Genomic DNA, 14,929 nt, shown 5'->3' on the forward strand with positions numbered 1-14,929 from the left:
TACTTCTGGGATTGCTAAAGTTATTTTAGCTAGAAAATAAAAAATTGCTGGATCCCAGCTCTGCATTTCCCAGTAATACAAGCAACCAGAGCCACTTGTTCAGCCTCAGGTGCATGAATTACTGCTAGGACTTTATTAGAATCTAAGACTTCTGGTTTCCAAAGTAGTAATCTGGACTTCTCTACACCAGGGTTCCCCACATTGAATTCGGGGGTCTGTCATTCTTTGGCATCCCCAGATATGGAACTAGGAGGTAGTTGAGGTAAGCATAGAGAGCCTGAGGCAATTTGAACTATTGGAGACCCTGTTTCAGAAAACAATAATATGAGCATCTTACACAGGGTCCTCCTTCTTGATTAGCTTCTTTAGGTGTACAGATTTTAATATGATTATCCTATAATATATGTCTAATAGCCACTTATAAATGAGTATATACCATGTGTGTCTTTCTCCTTCTGGGATACCTCAGATGCTCAATCTTCATTCAGAAAGGCAAATGGAATGGACATTGGAAGAGGAAGAAAGCAGGGAACAGCACAGGAGCCTACCACAGAGGGCCTCTAAAAGACTCTACCCAGCAGGGTAGCAAAGCAGATGCTGAGACTCATAGCCAAACTTTGGGCAGAGCTCAGGGAATCTTATGAAAGAAGTGGAAGATAGAAAGACTTGGAGGGGACAGATGCTCCACAAGGAGAGCAATTGAACTAAAAGATCTGAGCACAGGGGTCTTTTGTGAGATTGATACTCCAAACAAGAACCATGAATGGAGATAACCTAGAACCGCTGCACAGATGTAGCCCATGGCAACTCAGTGTTCAAGAGGGTTCCCTAGTAATGGGAACAGGGACTGTCTCTGACATGAACTCAGGGGCTGGTTCTTTGATCATCTCCACCTGTGGGGAGAGCATCTTTACCAGTCCACAGAGGAAGACAATGAAGCCAGTCCGGATGAGACCTGATAAGCTAGGGTCAGATGGAAGGGGAGAAGGATCTCCCCTATCATTGGACTGGGGGAGGGGCATAGCAGAAGAAGAGGGAGGGTGGGTGGGATTAGGAGGAGATGTGGATGGGGCTACAGCTGGGATACAAAATGAATAAACTGTAATTAATAAAAATTAAAAAACAATAATATTTTTAACTGGGGTGCAATCAAAAGATTCCATCAGAAATAAAATTGCAAATATGGTAAAAGACAGGGAGTATGGACTTTTATTCTTACTTCTAACTTCCCCACACATAATTCACATTAAATATGCTTACTAGACTAAAGATTGATTACTGGCATAAATGGGTGGGGGTTCTACCCTGTCCTAGGCTTTGAATTTCCTCCTAGACTTTTCTCAGTAAAACAGAAAAAACGCTGGAAAACTTTTGAGTTTTTAAACATCAAATACTTTTTTTAAAAAAAACCACTGTTTTCATACTGAAAGATTCTATATAAACATTTAAACCAAAATAATCTTAACATACAAATCAAAAAAAATTTTTTTTTGTTTTTTATGACAGGGTTTCTCTATGTAGCTTTGGCCTTGTAGACAAGGATAGCCTTGAACTCACAGAGATCTGCCTACCTCTGCTTCCCTGAGTGCTGGGATTACAGGTGTGTGCCACTACACTCAGCCTCACATTTTTGTAATTGCTTTAAATTTTAGCTCTAACCTCTATTTTCAAGTATGATAAGTATTAAAGATTAACACATTAAAGTTTAATGATAACAGAAATGATTCTCATATACTGATGTAATTTCAAACTGTCTCAAGTCATTTCATTTAATTAGTCTTCATAATTAAAGATCTATTTCAAAGACTTTCAATGCTTTGGGTTTACCATATATGAACACTGTCAGTGGACCCTCAAAGATAGATACTGTAGGCCAAAAACAAAAACAAACAAACAAACAAAAACCCAAAAAGCAGTACTAACTGAATGAAAATAAAGAATTTAAACTACATAGACATCATTTAAATAGAGTTATATCATTGCTGTTACAATGATCTCCCAAAAGTCACATACTAGTTAAGAAAACTATCAGCACCTGTGCCTGTGCCTTAGAGAACATCATGGAACCAGATCAACTATTTGATGGAACATCAAAGGAACCAGAAGGATTATAAGAGCCTGAAAATGTCTGATGAGAATGTGCCTTCTATATAGAACAGAAAAACTGTACTATGAAATCTCAAGAATATGGTTGCCTAAATAAGAACTGCACAATGACAACAAGGGTTGATTGGGAAAATTTCAAGAATCTACCCCTAGCTAAAGAGAGTTATAAGTAGTTAATGTCTTACGAGAGAGGGAGAATCAGTCTTCCCCTGGGATGAGCCTCCTAAGTGGTTATCCATACCAAACGGTCAAACATGAAAACATATGAATATGAGCAACATGAAATAGACCTAGCAGGTTGTATTTATACATATACATATATGTGTGTGTGTGTGTGTGTCTACATGTATCCATAATAATTAAAGAAGAAAGGGAAGAAAAGGGACTAGAGAGATCGGTGGGTAGCACTGGGAGAAATTAGCAGGATCAGTTGGGGAGTGGATATGACCGAAATACACTGTATGAATCTCTCAAGAATTTAATAAAATACAGTATTTTAAAAGTTAGAAAGGCCCCTGTGCTCAGATATTTTGGTTCTGTTGCTCTCCTTGTGGAGCTCCTGTCCTTTCTAGGTCTTACTATCTTCCCCTTCTTTCCTAATATTCCCTTCACTCTGCCCAAAGTTTGTTTATGAGTCTTAGTATCTGCTTTGATACAATGCTGGGTAGAGTCTTTCAGAAGCTCTGAGACCGATACTCTAACCAAAGACCATTCATGGATATAACCTAGAACCCCTTCTCAAATGTAGCCAATAGCAGCTCAGTATCCAAGTTAGTACCCTAGTAAGGGGAACAGGGACTGTCTCTGACATGAACACTGTGGCTAGCTCTTTGACTGCCTCTCCCTTATGGAGGGAGCATTCTTGCCAGGCCACAGAGGAGGACAAGACAGCCAGTTCTGATAAGACATGATAAGCTAGGGTCAGATGGAAGGGGGAGGAGACTCTCCCCTATCCATGGACTTGGAGAGGGGCATAAGGGGAGATGAGGGAGGGAGGGTAGGATTGGGAGAGGAGAAGGGCAGGGGCTATAGCTGGGATACAAAGTGAATAAACTGTAATTAATATAAAAATAGAATTTAATTTAAAAAGAAAGAAAGTAAGACATACTCAGAAAACTGAGTATGAACTGGTTACTCAGAATGAACCGGTTACCACAAGGGTTACTTTGAAAGCCTGCAGAGTACCGCAGGCTGAAATGAGAAAATGCCAGGGAGCTCCTGAAGTGACATAAAGAAATGAAGAGCTAATAAAAAGGGGAAATAAATACAAAGTCATTAGAAAAGTCAGCTGCAACTCTATATTCTGTTTTCATTTGAGTTAAGAGACTATTTGAGTTAAGAAACTATATAATAGATAACGAACAATTATTAGAAAAATGTAAGTACTACCATAAGTTTTATTTGTTACCTCCACATTTTGTTTTCTGTATATTTTCATAAACAGTAACTATCACTGTATGTTTTGGGACACGTATGTATATACTGTAATTTTTGTGACACAACTGAAGAAAATGGGGCTATAAGTGTGAAGTACTTGGTTTTAAATGTCTCTGAGATTAAGCTGATATAAATTCTGACTGGAGTGTTACATTGTTAGGATGCTACATATGATACAAGTAGTAAGAAAAGAGTCAGAGGATATTCACAAAATAAGATGAGAAGGGAATTTTATTTTTAAAATTAACAAACACCAAAACAGCATAGTGAAGTGAAGTAACGGTATATGCTAGGATTTGGATCCCTCCCATGAGTACCTGTGGAATGCCCTTATCAATATTGTATTCCATATTTAAAAATATCTCATTAAATAGTCAATAAATAAATGAATTTTGGTGTTTTCCTATAATAAAGTTCTGTAAAATAGTACAAAATAAAGGAACTAGAACTTTATATTTAACATTTGAAAAATAACAAACCTGAATAATAAATAAAAACAAATTCACAGGTCAAATGAGGCCATTTGTATGGAGAGTAAAGGTGAATAAAAATTAAACAAACAGATTTTGTTGGGGATATATTCATAAGTCATAAAGCTGAGATAGGAATATAGGGATGTGTCTGAGATATTGCTAACCTTTTATTACTAGGGAAGAAAAATGAGGAATGGTACACAAAGGCCTTTTCTCTTGTAGTCACTGAGGATGGTCATGCATGCATACCTCTCTGTATGGGGGGTATTATAAATTTCCCAGCAAAATTGCTTAACAGGTTAGAAAATATTAAGGAATGATGCATATGCTTTTATCTTAATATTTAAATTTTTTCACAATGGTAATATTTTTGTGTAATTGAAGGTAGCAATACACGTAGAAGACCTGTGAGAGGCAAAGCAATCCAGGGAAAAACCGTTAAGACCACGTTTCTTTGAGTGTGTTCATAATTGTGTATAAAGATGGCAAAGGTCAGAAGTAGTATTATGCCTTCCATATATTTTCTGTGATGCAAAAATAGAAAGGACTAGCTATGCTTCCATGTCCTTGTTGATATGATTATGCTACAAGAGATGCCAGGTTATGTGCTACAAACTGGCCGTGGAGGTCTCCTTTGTTTCTTTGATTTTCTGCTTTGTTTTGTTTTGTCCTTTCTCAGCTGATGACTTCAGTATGTGTGGGTAAACTATTAATCTTATTTCTAAGAGAAAAGAAGAAGGGTCCTATAAAAAAAAAGAGACAAATGTGATTATAAGGTAACAATGTCTGACAGGTGAGAAAGAGAAAGAAAGGAATTAGTGGCCCAGTATGGCTAAATGATGACAGAAGGGGACATGATAACAGTCTACAAATATTTGTAAAGCATATCCCAAGGAGAGAGTCTTGAGAGTAATCTTGATACAGCATTGTTCAAATGACCATGAATGGTTAATATGAAGAAACAAATGGGCTACTGGGAAATTTTCCTCATTGTAATGTATGAAAATAAGAGATTATACTTCAAGAAATGAGGATTACTTTGTTATTCTAGATGTTGGAGACAAAATTTACCTCAAACCAGAGGAGTCACAGGAAAAAAAAAAAACCACATTAAAAAAAGAATACCTGATTTTTTTGACAAAGATGCCAAAAACATTCATTGTAGACAAGGCAGAATCTTTAACGAATGGTGCTGGAAAAACTGATTATCTACATATTTAAGAATGAAACAACCTAATTGACTAGGATCAGAAGGAAGGAAAAGAAGACCTACCCTATCAGTGGACTTGGGGAGGGGCATGCATGCAGAGGGTGGAGGAAAGGAGGGATTGGGACAGGAGAAGGGAGGGAACCACAGGGGGGATACAAAGTGAATAAAATGTAATTAATAAAAAAAGAAAAAAATAATGAAACAAGATCCTTTATCTCTCACCCTGAACTACATCACCTGTAAACAACCACAGACCTTAGTGTAAGACCTGAAACTCTAAAACTGCTAGAGAAAAAAGCCAGGAAAACCATTGAAGAGTAGGAAGAAGGTTCTAAGTAAGAATTTGGTTGCTCAGGAAATAAGCCAACAGTTGGCAAATGGGACCTTATGGAATTCCAGAAAGGCCCTTCTTCAGCAAAGGAAGCAGTCAGCTGAGTAAAGAGTGAAAGAAATCTTTTCCAGCTAGACAGCTGACAGGAAAACAGTATCTGGAATATATGAAGTACTTTAAAAGCTAAACAAGGTATTTTGGTTCTGTTTCTCTCCTTGTGGAGCTCCTGTTCTCTCCAGGTCTTACTATCATCCCCTTCTTTCCTAAGATTCCCGGCACTCTACCCAAAGTTTGTTTATGAGTCTCAGTATCTGCTTTGATATTTGGGCACAGGGGACTTTTCTGAGACTGATACTCCAACCAAGGACCAGTCATGGATATAACCTAGAACTCCTGCTCATATGTAGACCATGGCAGGTCAGTTTCCAAGTGGGTATCCTAGTAAGGGGAACAGGGACTGTCTCTGACATGAACTCAGTGGCTAGCTCTTTGACCGCTTTCTGCTAATGGGGTAGCAGCCTTGCCAGGCCACAGAGGAGGACAATGCATCCAGTTCTGATGAAACCTGATAAGCTAGGGTCAGATGAAAGGTGAGGAGGACCTCCCCTATCAGTGGACTTGGAGAGGGGCATGGGAGGAGATGAGGGAGGGTGGGATTGGGAAGGGATGAGAGAGGGGCCTAAAGCTGGAATACAAAGTGAATAAACTATAATTAACATAAAAATAAAAATTTTAAAAAGCTAACAAGAAAGTAACCCAATCAAAATACAGAATGAGGAGTTTAAGACAGGTCTTAAAAGAAGAAACATGAATTTGACAGCTGAGAAGATGACTCAGCAGGTAAAAGGGCTTGCTGTACAGATGAGAGGGGCCGGGCTTGAACCTCCATAACTCACAAAGTCTCAAAGAAGTAGCATGTGTCTGTAATCCTAACACTCCATAAGAAAGAAGAGAGGTGGAGAGAAGCAAATCACCTGGATCTCTCTGGCCAGGTGGCCTGGTATATGGTATATGGCCTAGTTTTTTTTTTTTTTTTTTTTTTTCTGACTTCTAGAAGCTATTCTCAGAACCCATAATACTATTAAATTAACATGTCAGTGGATGCTATGGAGTGGGCTATCTCTTTATGAGCTGTTCATCAGAGATGCCCCTGCGATCTGAAAGTAATACAGGTGATTGTCACTAATGCTGATAGCCCACCAGAATTAGATGGTAAAACCCTATTGCTAAAGGTACAAACACTTTACTTACAGGAGGGAGAGAAAGCAAACCAGAAGTTTGTTCGCTGCTGACTAGCTTTAAGGGTGCCAGTGGGTTTTGTGAAGGCTGCAAATAGAGAATGATCATGAACAGTCTCACTGAGCTGTGACACTGTGTGCTGTGCTACCTACCAGACAGGAAAGACGCATGCACTGGTGCAATAGTGGCATGTCTTTAATGGAGATAACCATCCACTCTACAGTTGAATATGAAGTATGATCCACAGGAGGAGGTTAACAACTTTTATTGTAAACCTGCTCAAAAGTTGATGGCTGGAAAGGTCATAGGCAGTAGGGAGGCTACTGCTGTTTTACTAGATGAACATGAGGTGTCTGCCAGTTACTCATAATAGTTTTTAATAATTTTGCATTTCCTTTTTCATTTTTTTTTCCAAGACAAAGATTCTCTGTTTGCACTAACTGCCCTGGAACTCACTCTGGTAAGACCAGGCAAACTTTAAAGTACCAAGTGCTGGAATTAAGCATGTGCACCAACATGCGTGGTTTGCATTTTTCTAACCAACATTTGTACTGAGCAATTTTTATTGAAAAAGAGAGTATTCAAAATATTTATTGAGCCAATCAGAATGGGTATCTTGAACATCAACATTTTGTAGTAGTTGTTCTTGTTATTTTTATATGAATAGCCTATTCTGTACTTGGATATATGTCTGTTTAATAGATCTCTTATTTTTTATTTTTAATTACCTGTATTTGTGTGGTTATGTGTACATGAATACAGGTGCCAAAAGAGACCTGCAGAGGGTATTAAATACCCAGAAATACAGAAGATTGTGAGTAACCTGACATGGATGCTGAGAACCAAAAAGTGGGTCCTCTGGAAGAGCAGAAAGTAGTTTTAACCTCTGAGACGTGGTCAAACCTTACTCTGGAACATTTCTACTGTACCATGTTGTTACACAACATGGACCAGTGCTGCTCAGTAGAACTTCTATGATGATATTAAAGTCCTGTAACCACCTGGTGCATACAACTTATAATCACTTGAAATATCGCTAGTGTGACTAAATTTTTAATTTTTGTTTTATTTAATAGTGTGCCATGATTAGTAGCTACCATATCCCAGAATATAGCTATAAATACTCTCTCTGTCTAGACATGCCATAGGTCCTATAGCAGAATATAATACTAACATTCTGCTAAATGGACATAGTATTAAAATAACTCCTAATGATATATTGCTATACACATAAATTAGTTCACCTCTCAATGTGTATCAAAAAAGCTTTGTTTTGTATTAGATGGTTATTAATATAGACATCTACAACGGGCCAATGTGCAGAAGATTAAAACAAAAACCTATGATGCTGTCATTGAGACATCTAGATCACATCCCTTTTCTTCCAACCTTAAGGGTAATCATGGTAGAGGATATGGAAAGATTAGAAGAGGCAGAGTTGTGCATGTCTATAGCAAAATAGTATTTGCTGGAAATTATAGTACTATTACACAAATGAACTCATAGCTGCTATGACTACATATACTAGATCAAGCAAGACAAAAATCTCAGCATGGGTGGGAAGTCATAAAGTCTCGATCTGGCTGTGGAGCTATTTGTAATTAATGGTTGCTGGGGAAGCAGGAGAGGAAGAGCCAGTTTCTTCTGGGATGCTGCCTAACCAGACTTTATTTAAAGAGGGGAAAGTGGGGTAGATTTTATAAAAAAAAAATATGCACTGTGAATTTCTCAAACCATAAGTGAAGAAAAAGCAAAAAAGACAAATCTAACAAAAACCAAAACTCTGGGTTTGAGACCAAATAAACTACAAAACTATGATCGGCATTTCTTCTCTCAAGCACGTATATTAGTTATCATAAAATAAAGTTTATAAGAGATAATTTTTTATTTTAAGGTGAATTTTATGCATTTTAGTAAAAAAAAAAGCAGTAACAACAAAAATAACTGTTTCTCCAGCGAGGAAGCATCACTCCAAGCTTTACACAGACATGTATAACTCATGTTACCTTTTGTTTTGATGACCCAACTTCTTCTAGCAAGGACTTGAGGCAAGTCTTTGAAAAATATCTTCATCCCTTTTTATTGCAGTCAGCCATAATCATGCACTCAATCCAGGGTATGTTCTCAGCTACTGAGTCTCTACTGCGTTTTTATTTCTGCCTACAGTTGAATCCATATCATAGACTCATAATATTTTAGTATCTAATACATATGTCCTTTTATGTAGTCTTCTAGTTTATATTTCTCTTAACTATTCTCTATATATTCTTCTATACTAAGTTTATAGCTATTTTGATTATTTTCAAAAATTAATTAAAATAGAACTGTCTATTAGAATATAAAATACCTACATTAAATTAGAACTAATTGGCATATTTAAAATATCTAGTATACCTAACAGTAGTATCACTTTGAATTTTAATTTATATATATATATATATGTATGTATGTGCTTTTAAAAAAATTATGACTGCTACTCTTCAATATTTCTGCATTTCTGCTGCCTTTTGTTATTCAAACTCTTTAATTTCCTTCCATTCAAGCTTTCTACAGACTGTTTCCACATGTTTCAATAGAAGATCCATGAGAAGTGAAGTATTATCAAATATTATTTGAATTTTTCTACTTCTCTGAGATAAATATGTAACTAATATCCATAATTCAAAAGAGTTCCTGCATGTAGTGGGCAGCTGGGGACTTAGGACTGCATTTTCTCCCTTGGAAATGGCACTTGAGAAAAGCTGACTTTCCTAGAGAACAGCTGAGTTTCCTACAGCTCCTCAAACCCATATCCTCACATGCTGGTGACCTGAGAGAGAACCATCACTTAAGAGAAGCTGCCTCGGGATGGAGCAGTGGCTCAGGGGTTAAGAGCACTGACTGCTCCTCAGGAGGACCCGAGTTCAATTCCCAGTACCCACATGGCAGCTCACAACTGTCTGTACCTCCACTTCCAGGGGATCAAACACTCTTACACAGACATATGTGCAGGCAAAACGCCATGGCACATAAAAAAAAAAAATAAACAATTTAAGTGGTGGGATCTAGAAAAGATCATTCTGAGTGAAGTATCCCAGAAGGAGAAAGACAAACTTGGTATATACTCGCTTATATAGACCTACAAGACATGATAAACATAATGAAATCTACACACCTAAAGAAGATAAGAAAGTGGACACAGGCGAAGGTGATTAATCCTCATTTAGAAAGAAAGACAAATGGGATGTGCATTGAACTTATGACAGGAGTCTACCACAAAAGGCATCTGAAAGACTCTACCTAGCAGTGTTTCAAAGCAGACACTAAGACTCATAACCAAACCCTTGGCAGAGTGCAGGGAATCATATGAAAGAAGGGAAGTTAGTATGATATGGAAAGGATAGGAGCTCTACAAGGACCAAATATATCTGGGCACAGGGTCTTTTCTGAGACTGACACTCAACCAAGGACCATCTATGGATATAACCTAGAACTTCTGCTCAGATGTGGCCTGTGGTAGCTCAGTAACCAAGTAGTTTTCCAAAGTAAGGGGAACACGGACTATTTCTAACAGGATCTCAAGAGCAGGCTGTTTGACACCCCCCCCCCCAGGGGAGGAGCAGTCTGTTAGGCCACAGAGGAGGACTTTGCAGCCAGCCCTGAAGATACCTGATAAAACAGGGTCAGATGAAAGGGGAGGAGGTCCTCCCCTATCAGGAGACTTGGAAAGGGGCAGGGAGGAGACCAGGGAGGGAGTGTGGGGTTGGGGAGGGAATGAGGGAGCGGGATACAGCTGGGACACAGAGTTAACAAAATGTAACTAAAAAAAAAAAAGAATGGAAGAGAGAACACACACACAAAAAAAGAGAAGCTGCCTCAATGTGCTGTCACAGAGGTTGAATTCTCCATATGAATCTGCTTTCTCTCTTTCAAATTAAAAAAAAAAAAGAATATGTGTCTAAAAACTAGGTACTTCATAGATCAAAATCTTATTTGATTCATATAAATTTATTTCACACTGAAAGAACATCAATGATAATATTTTCAAAATTTTAGTATAAACTTCCATTAATGTTAGTCTGATATAAAGTTTCCATGACTTTGAAACTTCACCTCTGTGGTGCTTTACATGAATAGGAAGAAAGGATTTCTAAAACTCTATTACACAATTCATTGCCTCATAGCTAACATGACATTTATAAACCAATTCAAATGAAGTATTACAATCTTAAGAATTTCATTTTGGTATCTAACCAGGTAAAAAATGGCTTTCATTGTAGACTATACTCGATGCATTTCTAAAAATCATTTTATATTAATCTGTTCACTATTTTGAGTGTCTAATTTTTGTTTCATACTCTAAAGCATACACATTATTGTTAGTAAATATGTGTTGGATGATTAAAAACACCATCTTAGGTAATAAGTTTAAATCTTTTTGTAAATATAAGAAATTGCTCTCAAAATCTAATGAATGCTACTGTGAAACACAGAAGAGGTATTAATTTGTTTGGCAGCCATCTTCTTTCTTCATATTGGATGCTATTAAATGTTATTTTTATTCAGTTAAAAAAACAAAAATTTAATTTAAAAAAAGAGAAGCTGCCTCAACATGCTGTCACAGAGGTTGAATTCTCCATATGAATCTGCTCACTTTCAACCTCATGCCTTAGTCGGGATAGTGAGTGTATGGGATTTTATGATTTGTTATATGTGACCTTGCAAAGCTTTAAATACTTCAAAATGAACAAACAAACAAAAGCAGACCACCGCAGAAGCTAAACAACAGTTAAAACTAAAAAGAAGCAGTTCAGTGTCCAAATGGGTTACATAGTAATGGGAAGAGGGACTGCCTCTGACATAATCTGATTGGCCTGCTCTTTGATCACCTCCCCCTGAGGGGGGAGCAGCCTTACCAGGTCACAGAAGATGACAATGCAGCTACTTAGAACTGATAGTCTAAGATCAGAAAGAAGGAGAGGAAGACCTCCCCTATCAGTGGACTTGGGGAGGGGCATGCATGCAGAAAGGGAAAGGAGGGTAAGATCGGGAGGGGAGGAAGGAGAGGCTTATGGGGGGATACAAAATGAATAAAGTGTAATTAATAATAAAAAATAATAATAATAATAATAAATAGAAAAAAATAAAAAGAAAAGATGAAGAGGTCAATAAGCGTAGTCACAGAGGGGTTTCATGAATTTTGATCATCTTAAAATTTTAATTCATAAATTCATGTTTTAAATTCCACATGTATGACTACATACTATACATATCTCCTTTAGAGCCTGTGATGTGGTAGCATGAATAAGTACATTAATTGCTTTGACTGTGGGTTTAAAAGGCAGAGTATATGGGCATAATTGTTTTTAAGCTCATATATCTCTTAGCCTGGCTTGCTTTGGTTGTAAATCTACAACTACTCAGTCTCTCTCATAATTGTTAATGTTCAAATAACCTGAAGTATATGTAAGTTGGCTCTGATTGTTTTTTGACCTTAGCAAACAGGAACTGTTGATCGGGTTAAGCATAAAAATAATTTAAAATTTTCAACTTTTTGTGCAAATATCTTACCATTTAAAAACCACTTCAAGTAAGTGAGGGTTTAGCTCAATGGTAGAAACTGCCTAATATGAGCTACGCCTCTACTTCAGCCCTATGTTGAGTTTTGAGCTGTGAGAAAGGTCTTTCATGGTTAGTCATCATCATAAAAATGCATTGCTGTTGTTCCAGGTGCTTATATAAAATGCATAGTCCGCCAAAAACGGTTTATTAAAAACTTTATTAGCCCCAACAAAAAAAGAGAACTTCAGACTTATCTTTCTTATGAAAATTGATGCAAAAATATTCAACAAAATACTTGCAAACCTAATCCAAGAACACATCAAAGTTATCATCCATCATGACCAAGTAGGCTTCATCCCAGGCATGCAGGGGTGGTTCAATATACAGAACCATTACATTACACTTCAATGTAATCCATCATATAAACAAACTGAAGGAGAAAGACCACACGATCATCTCCTTAGATGCCTAAAAAGCATTTGACAAAAATCCAGTACCCATTCATGTTTAAAGTCTTGGAGAGATCAGGGATACAAGACACATACCTAAACATAGTAAAGAAAATATACAGCAAGCCTATAGCCAACACCAAATTAAATGGAGAGAAATTTAAATCAATCCCACTGTAATCAAGGACAAGGCAAGGCTGCACACTCTCTCCATATGTCTTCAACATACAACTTGAAGTCCTAGCTAGAGCAATAAGACAACTAAAGGAGATAAAGGGGATACAAATTGGAAATGAAGGAGTCAACGTATCACTATTTGCAGATGATATGATAGTATGTATGAGCGACCCCAAAAATTCAACCAGAGAACTCTTTAAGCTAATAAACATCTTTAACAAAGTGGCCAGATACAAAATTAACTCAAAAAAAAAAATCAGTAGCCTTCCTTTATACAAAAGACAAAAGGGCCAAGAAACAACACCCTTCACAATAGCCACTAATAACATAAAGTAACTTGGTGTAACTCTAACCAAGCAAGTGAAAGACTGGTTCAAAAAAAAAAAAAAAAACAAAACAAAACAAAAATAACTTCAAGTCTCTGAAGAAAGAAATTAAAGAAGATATCAGAAGATGGAAAGATCTCCCATGCTCATGGATCGGTAGGATTAATATAGTGAAAATGGCCATCCTGCCAAAATAATCTACAGATTCCATGCAATTCCCATCAAAATACCAACACAATTCTTTACAGATCTTGTAAGAAAAATTCTCAACTTCATACAGAGAAACAAAAAACCAGAATTGCCCAAACAATCCTGTACAACAACAGATCGTCTGGAGGTATCTCCATCCCTGATCTCAAGCTGTACTACAGAGCAATAGTAATAAAAACTGCATGGTACTGGCATAGAAACAGAATGGTGGATCAATGGAATCGAATAGAAGACCCAGAAATAAATCCACACAACTATGGATACTTAATTTTTGACAAAGAAGCCAAAACCATTCAATGGAAAAAGAACAGCATCTTCAACAAATGGTGCTGGTCTAACTGGATGTCTACATGTAGGAAAATGCAAATAGATCCATATTTATCACCCTGCACAAAACTAAAGTCAAGTGGATCATAGACCTCAAAATAAAACCAGACACACTAAATCGGTTAGAAGAAAAAGTGGGGGAGAGACTTGAACTCATTGGCACAGGAGACAACTTCCTGGACAGAACACCAACAGCACAGGCTCTAAGAGCAACAATCAATAAATGGGACCTCATGAAACTGAAAAGCTTCTGTAAAGCAAAAAAACACTGTTATCAGAACAAAACGACAGCCTACACACTGGGAAAGGATCTTCACTGAACCTATATCTGACAGAGGGCTAATATCCAGAATATATAAAGAACTCAAGAAGTTAAAAAGCAACAAAACAAGTAATCCAATTAAAAAATGGGGTACAGAGCTAAACAGAGAATTTCTGTAGAGGAATTAGAATGGCAGAGAAACACTTAAAGAAATGATTACCGTCCTTAGTCATCATGAAAATGCAAATCAAAATGACCCTGAGATTTCACCTTACACCCATCAGAATGGCTAAGATTAAAAATTCAAGTGACAATATATGCTGGAGAGATGTGGAGAAAAGGGATCCCTCCTCCATTGTTGGTGGGAATGTAGACTTATATAACCACTTTGGAAATTAATCTGGCACTTTCTCAGACAATTAGGAATAGTGCTTCCTAAAGATCCAGCGTATACCACTCCTTAGGTATATATCCCAAAGATGCTCAAGTACACAACAAGGACATTTGCTCAACCATGTTCTTGGCAGCTTTATTCCTAATAGCCAGAACCTGTAAACAACCCTGATGTCCCCCAGTGGAGGAATGAATACAGAAATTGTGGTACATTTACACAATGGAATACTACTCAGCAATTAAAAACAAGGAAATCATGAAATTTGCATGCAAGTGGTGGGATCTAGAAAAGATCATCCTGAGTGAGGTATCCAAGAATCAGAAAGACATACAGGATATATACTCACTTATAAGTGGATATTAGTCACATAATATAAAATAAACATACTAAAATCTTTTTGCTCTGTGCTTTAAGACATGCTATATACACAACCCATCAGTGGATCCA

At 37.1% G+C, this 14,929-nt stretch overlaps 1 protein-coding gene across 3 annotated transcripts in view; it reads right to left on the minus strand.

Annotated features, from left to right (window-relative positions):
- Rfx6 (regulatory factor X6) overlaps window positions 1-14,929 on the minus strand; it is a 56,332-nt gene that overhangs the window by 24,562 nt on the left and 16,841 nt on the right. The gene's annotated exons all lie outside the window — the stretch shown is intronic.

Source organism: Psammomys obesus, unplaced genomic scaffold (assembly GCF_907164565.1).
Source record: "Psammomys obesus unplaced genomic scaffold, mPsaObe1.curated_primary_1811, whole genome shotgun sequence".
Taxonomy (NCBI): domain Eukaryota; kingdom Metazoa; phylum Chordata; class Mammalia; order Rodentia; family Muridae; genus Psammomys; species Psammomys obesus.